The sequence below is a fragment of the Geotrypetes seraphini genome, chromosome 6, assembly GCF_902459505.1.
Source record: "Geotrypetes seraphini chromosome 6, aGeoSer1.1, whole genome shotgun sequence".
In the NCBI taxonomy this organism is placed as follows: Eukaryota; Metazoa; Chordata; class Amphibia; order Gymnophiona; family Dermophiidae; genus Geotrypetes; species Geotrypetes seraphini.
In genome coordinates this window covers 101,806,865-101,812,980 of record NC_047089.1, presented here as the reverse complement: position 1 = coordinate 101,812,980, position 6,116 = coordinate 101,806,865, and positions in this window count along the sequence as shown.

Genomic DNA, 6,116 nt, shown 5'->3' with positions numbered 1-6,116 from the left:
TGAAAGGGATTGAACCTTTTTGTAGTTTTATAACCACACTCAAAGCAGTTTATGTATAAGTACTTCTAGCATCTTCCCTATGTGTCCCAAAGGGCTCACAATCTGTCTAATGTACCTGGGATAGTGGAGCATTAGGTGACTTGCCTAGGGTCACAAGGAGCAGTGTGTGTGGGGGGGAGGGGCAGGTGCTGAGGCTGTAGCTCTAACCACTATACCATACTCTCCTCCACACATGGTTAGGGCATGAACCCTTACCAATTGCAAAATAGGTGGCGGTAGGGGCTCAAGCACTAATGGCTATACACTAATGGGAAAATCAGAGTGTAGCCATTAATAGAAAAGCTCAGTATTCCTGGGTGATGGCTAGCAGATGGTACTTTTTCCAAATAGTGTAATATTTGTTTTATATCTCCCTATTCTTCAGAATAAGACGTCATATAAAATTCCTGAAAAATCTTACTGATTTTTTCCTGCTATTTCTATCACACTTGGTGCCTCTCTCCTCTGTATTAATGAAGACATCAGCTTACCTGCCTTGGCTCCATACCTAAACATCAGTCAGCCAATATTCAGCACTATTTAACCAGCCAGACATGATGCTGACCAGTTAAATAATGCTTAACTGGTTAAATGCAAATATTCAGTGTGAGATAACCAGTTATCTCTGCTGAATATTCACAGTTAGCAGCTAAAAGTTAACTGGCTATATTGTGCAATAACTAGCAATTTCAGTACTGAGCAGCTTAGGTTAGCGACCAAATCGGACCACGTAAAAGCAGTCCTATCTTTGCCCACTACAAACTTAATGGGTCAGTGCTGAATATTTATTTAGGGCTCCTTTTACTAAACCATGGACGAGCTTCTTACTAGAGAATGACACGGTGGCGGTTTACCCGCGGCTACCACGTTTAGCCACGGGTAACTCGCCAAAACGGGGAATGAAAAATAACAGCCTCTGCAGTGACGGGGACAAGGTCATTCACCGCCCCGTGGAGCGGTGAATGGTCTTGTCACCGCAGTGAGGCATCAAGGATCGCGCGGTCCCCGCAGCCCCCACCCGCACGCCGGCTCGATCGTTTAACCAGCTTCCTCTCTCCACCTCACCTTAGTTTGCCGGCTTTCTTTTTCGGCGACCGGCACGCTTTCAAAGAACCGCGCATGTGCGGCTGCTCAGTATTCAATTTTCTGCTCTGACCCAACCAGAAACAGGAAGTTGCAGCAGAGCAGAAGATTGAACTTTGAGCAGCCGCGCATGCGCGGCTCTTTGAAAGCGTGCCAGTCGCCGAAAAAGAAAGCCGGCAAACTAAGGTGAGGTAGAGAGAGGAAGCTGGTTAAATGATCGAGCCGGCGTGCGGGTGGGGGCTGCGGGGACCGGGTGTTCCCAGCTCACACAAGGAAGGAGGGAGTGAAAGGGAAAAAGTTTATCTTCCTTGGAAATAGATTCTGAAGTGACCTCATCAAAGAAGACCAGCACCAAATGTACAAGAAATCCCTTAAACAATGTCAAAAGAGCCCAAAAGAGAAAACTGCTACTGCCGTGAGACTCCATTATTGAAATCACAGTTCAAGAGACAGGAAAAGGTTAAATATCTCATGGAATCCTCAGCCACAACACAAACCAAATTGTGAATGAAATCAGAGCAGACAGTAAGAATTATAAAATTGATGTCTAATGCTGAGGCATTAGAAATAATACCTCGGCAATACAATTTTCAGAAGTTCTATTTGCTCATGGTAAGGGAGAAGAGAGACTGCTAGTGATGGTGGGGGGACTGATAGAAGATATGAAAGAAGGGTGGTAGAAAGGAACAGATGGTAAAGGAGGGAGGGAAGGGTGGTGGTGGAAAGGAATAGAACAGACATTGAAAGAGGGTAGAGAGGAACAGACCCTTAAGGGAAATGTGGAAGGCAGAGTGGGGAAAAGACGCTGGAAGGGGAGAAGACAGATGCCAGACTATGGGGGAGCGGAGGGAAGAAGATGGGTGCTAGACCAATTGTGGGAGGGGGTGAAGGGAGAGGCACAGTAACAGCAAATGGAAGATGCAGAGAGAAGACACACAGTGGATGGAAGGAATTTAATGAGAAGATGTGGAAAGCAGAAACCAGACAACAAAGGTAGAAAAAAAAATTCTATTTAAGAACATAAGAAGTTGCCTCCACTGGGTCAGACCAGAGGTCCATCCCGCACAGCGGTCCGCTCCTGCGGTGGCCCACCAGGTCCTTTGACCTGTGAAGTGATTTGACCATTTTTATATCCTACCTCTGCTTCTATCTGTACCCCTCAATCCCTTTATCCTTTAGGAACCTATCTAAACCTTTCTTGAATCCCTGTTCTGTGGTCTGGCCTATCACAACCTCTGGAAGAGCGTTCCATGGGTCTACCACCCTCTGGGTAAAAAAGAACTTCCTAGCATTTGTTCTAAACCTGTCCCCTTTCAATTTCTCCGAGTGACCCCTAGTGCTTGTGGTTCCCCACAGTTTGAAGAATTTGTCCTTATCCACTTTCTCTATGCCCTTCAGGATTTTGAAGGTTTCTATCATGTCCCCTCTAAGTCTCCTCTTCTCCAGGGAGAACAGCCCCAGCATTTAACCTGTCAGCGTATGAAAAATTTTCCATACCTCTTATCAGTTTTGTCAGTCTTCTCTGGACTCCCTCGAGTACTGCCATGTCTTTCTTGAGGTACGGCGACCAGTACTGGACACAGTACTCCAGGTGCGGGCGCACCATTGCACGATACAGCGGCATGATGACTTCTTTCGTCCTGGTTGTGATACCCTTTTTGATGATGCCCAGCATTCTGTTTGTTTTCTTTGAGGCTGTCGCACACTGCGCCGATGGTTTCAATGTTGTGTCCACCATCACCCTCTCTTTCAAGGTTGCTCACCCCTAGCAATATTCCCCCCATTTTGTAGCTGAACATCGGGTTCTTTTTCCCTATATGCATGACCTTGCATTTATCTATATTGAAACTCATTTGCCACTTTTTTGCCCACTCCTCTAGTCTCATCAGGTCCCTCTGCAGGTCTTCACAATCCTCCTTGGTTTTGACCCTGCTACAGAGTTTGGTGTCATCAGCAAATTTAATGACCTCACATTTCGTCCCCGTCTCCAGGTCGTTGATAAATATATTGAACAGGAGTGGTCCCAACACCGATCCCTGAGGAACTCCGCTCGTGACCCATTGCCAGTCTGAGTAATACCCTTTTACTCCAACCCTCTGTTTTCTGCCCGTCAGCCAGTGTCTGATCCATCGGTGTACATCCCCTTGTACCCCGTGATTCCACAGCTTCTTAAGCAGCCTTTCGTGACGTACCTTGTCGAAGGCTTTTTGGAAGTCAAGGTAAATGATGTCTATGGCTTCCCCCTTGTCCATCTGGCAGTTTATTCCCTCAAAGAAGTACAGTAAGTTCGTGAGGCACGACCTACCCTTGCAGAAGCCGTGCTGGCTCACCTTCAGTTGTCCATTTTTTTCTATGTGCTCGCAAATTGTGTCCTTGACCAGTGCTTCCATCATCTTTTCCGGGACCGAGGTCAAGCTCACCGGCCTGTAGTTTCCTGAATCTCCCCTTGATCCCTTCTTAAAGATGGGCGTGACATTTGCTATTTTCCAGTCTTCTGGGATCTCCCCAGTTTTCAAGGATAGATTACATATTTGACAAAGTGTTTCCACTATTTCGTTTCTCAGTTCCTTTATTATCCTTGGGTGGATGCCGTCCGGGCCCGGTGATTTGTCGCTCTTCAGTCTGTCTATCTGTCGGAGGACATCCTCTTGGCTCGCCTCTAATTGGACCAGCTTTTCATCGTGGTCTCCGTTTATGATCTCCTCGGGTTCTGGGATATTGGATATGTCATCTCTCGTGAAGACTGACGAGAAGAACTTGTTTAATCTGTCAGCTATCTCTTTTTCCTCCGTTACCACTCCTTTCCTGTCTCTGTCATCCAATGGTCCCACTTCCTCCCTGGCTGGTTGCTTCCCCTTCACATACCTGATGAATGGTTTGAAGTTTCTTGCTTCCCCTGCCAGTCTTTCCTCATACTCTCTTTTTGCTTTCCTAACCTCTCGGTGGCATTCTTTCTGGTGCCTTTTGTGCTCCTTCTGGTTGTCCCTTGTTGGGTCCTTTTTCCATTTTCTGAAAGATGATTTCTTGTCACTTATCGCCTTTTTTACTGCTTTGTTTATCCACGCCGGGTTTCGAGCTCGATTCTTTTTGCACCCTTTCCTAAACCTTGGAATGTACAGGTCTTGTGCCTCGTGCACCGTGTCCTTGAGTAGGGCCCAGGCTTCCTCTACGGTCTCCATCTTATTTATTTATTTTTTGCTTTAGGATAAAGTAGTATATTAGTTGTGTTGATAAAAATTTATAAACAAAGCCCTGCCAGCTGAACATCTCTTTCTCTAGTTCAGCAGCCAGAACTTTGATTTATAAGAAAGGAATAAGCTAAATATTGTAGTACTAAGGCTTATATGGATGCTGCGGGGACGGTGACGGGGCGGTGAATGGGATGGCGGTGACGGTGACGGGGCGATGAAGGGAACGGCGGTGATGGGGTGGTGCAGAGGATGGTGGGCCGGGGACGATGCAGTGACAGGGACAGATTTTTTCCCCGTGTCATTCTCTACTTCTTACCACAGGCCAGCGAGGTAAATGCTCTGATGCTCATTCAGTTCCTATGCTCAATATGTAAATAAATAGTTTCTAAGGTACTCAGTAAACGTCTTATGTCACCTTAATAAATGTTTTCAATAATTTTATAGCCTGTTTAATAGACCTCAGAACCACCCATCCCACCGAAGTGTAATCACGGGGAGATGCAAGTGGTGCACTCCTCACCGGTCTATTTAATTTAAATTTTATATCATTCTTCCAATTCTTATGCTTAAATTTACTTATCTTAGTAATGGCGAACTATCAGTTCTCACGGTAGACTAGCAGTAAGACCCGACATGTTTCACAATTGTTTCTTCAGGGGTCTGTCCTAGAGTAAATATATTAATCAGGTTAATATTCCTCCCATATGCCATTACTCTACACAAATCTACAAAAATCTAAAAACTCCTTCTACTTACAAATGCCACCGCCATCCAACTCTAATCAATCTTTGTTTGTAAGATGGCTGCCGCATCTTAAAGGCTCCTTTTATATTGTATGCTAAGAGACCTCCCTCTCCATGGGATAGGATCAGAGAGGGTCTGCCCACAGCCCCAGTGTGCTAGGCCCTCCCTAATCTGAATTTCAAAATACATGCATCTTTATCAACATCACATGAACAGCCTAGAATAGAGAAGCCCACTCAATCTCTAAATTCAATCCATGTGGGACTACTGTATCAAGCCTGTAGATCCACTGCTGTTCCTTCTGGTTAAGAGCTTTTTCAATGTTACCACCCACCCTCCCATTCTGTTGTATACCGTCAATTATACCCCATCTTAATTCCGCTACTGTATGGTTAAATTTAATCATATGGGGAACCATCGGGGCTAGCATTATGCCCCTATTGATTCTTGACTTATGCTCATTTAATCGAGTTTTAATTTAGCGACTTGTCCTGCCTATGTAAATTAAACTGCAGGGGCAAACAATGGCATATATAACCCCTTTACTATTGCAATTGGTGTTGTTTCTAGCCCTAATTGTGGTATGTTTCCCCGGGACTTCCCACTGGGTTCTTACAATCGTTGTTTCACAACACTGGTATTCACCACACCGGGAATGTGAACCTGAGGTGGAGATGTCACTGCCGTGAAATTTCTTAAAATTCAAAAACTGCCCAATTGTCTTCGCTCTTCTAAAAGTTACCATGGGAAAATGATTGAGCCCCTCATGGAGACTTACTATGTGCCAGTATCTTCTCCTTATTTGTATCAGACATTTGGTAGCCTCAGAGTAAGGCACCACACATATTAGTCTATCATGATCAGACTGATCTTTTTGTCTGTCCCTGATCAAGAGCTCCCTTTGGGCAAATCTTGCTCTTACCCTTGTTTGACTGCAAGGGCGGGATAACCCTTTATCAAGAATCTGTCCTGTAACGCCCGTGCCTGCACTTTGAGTACCTTAGAAACCATTTATTTACATATTGAGCCTTGATTGGTCTAAGGTAATATTCAAGCCAG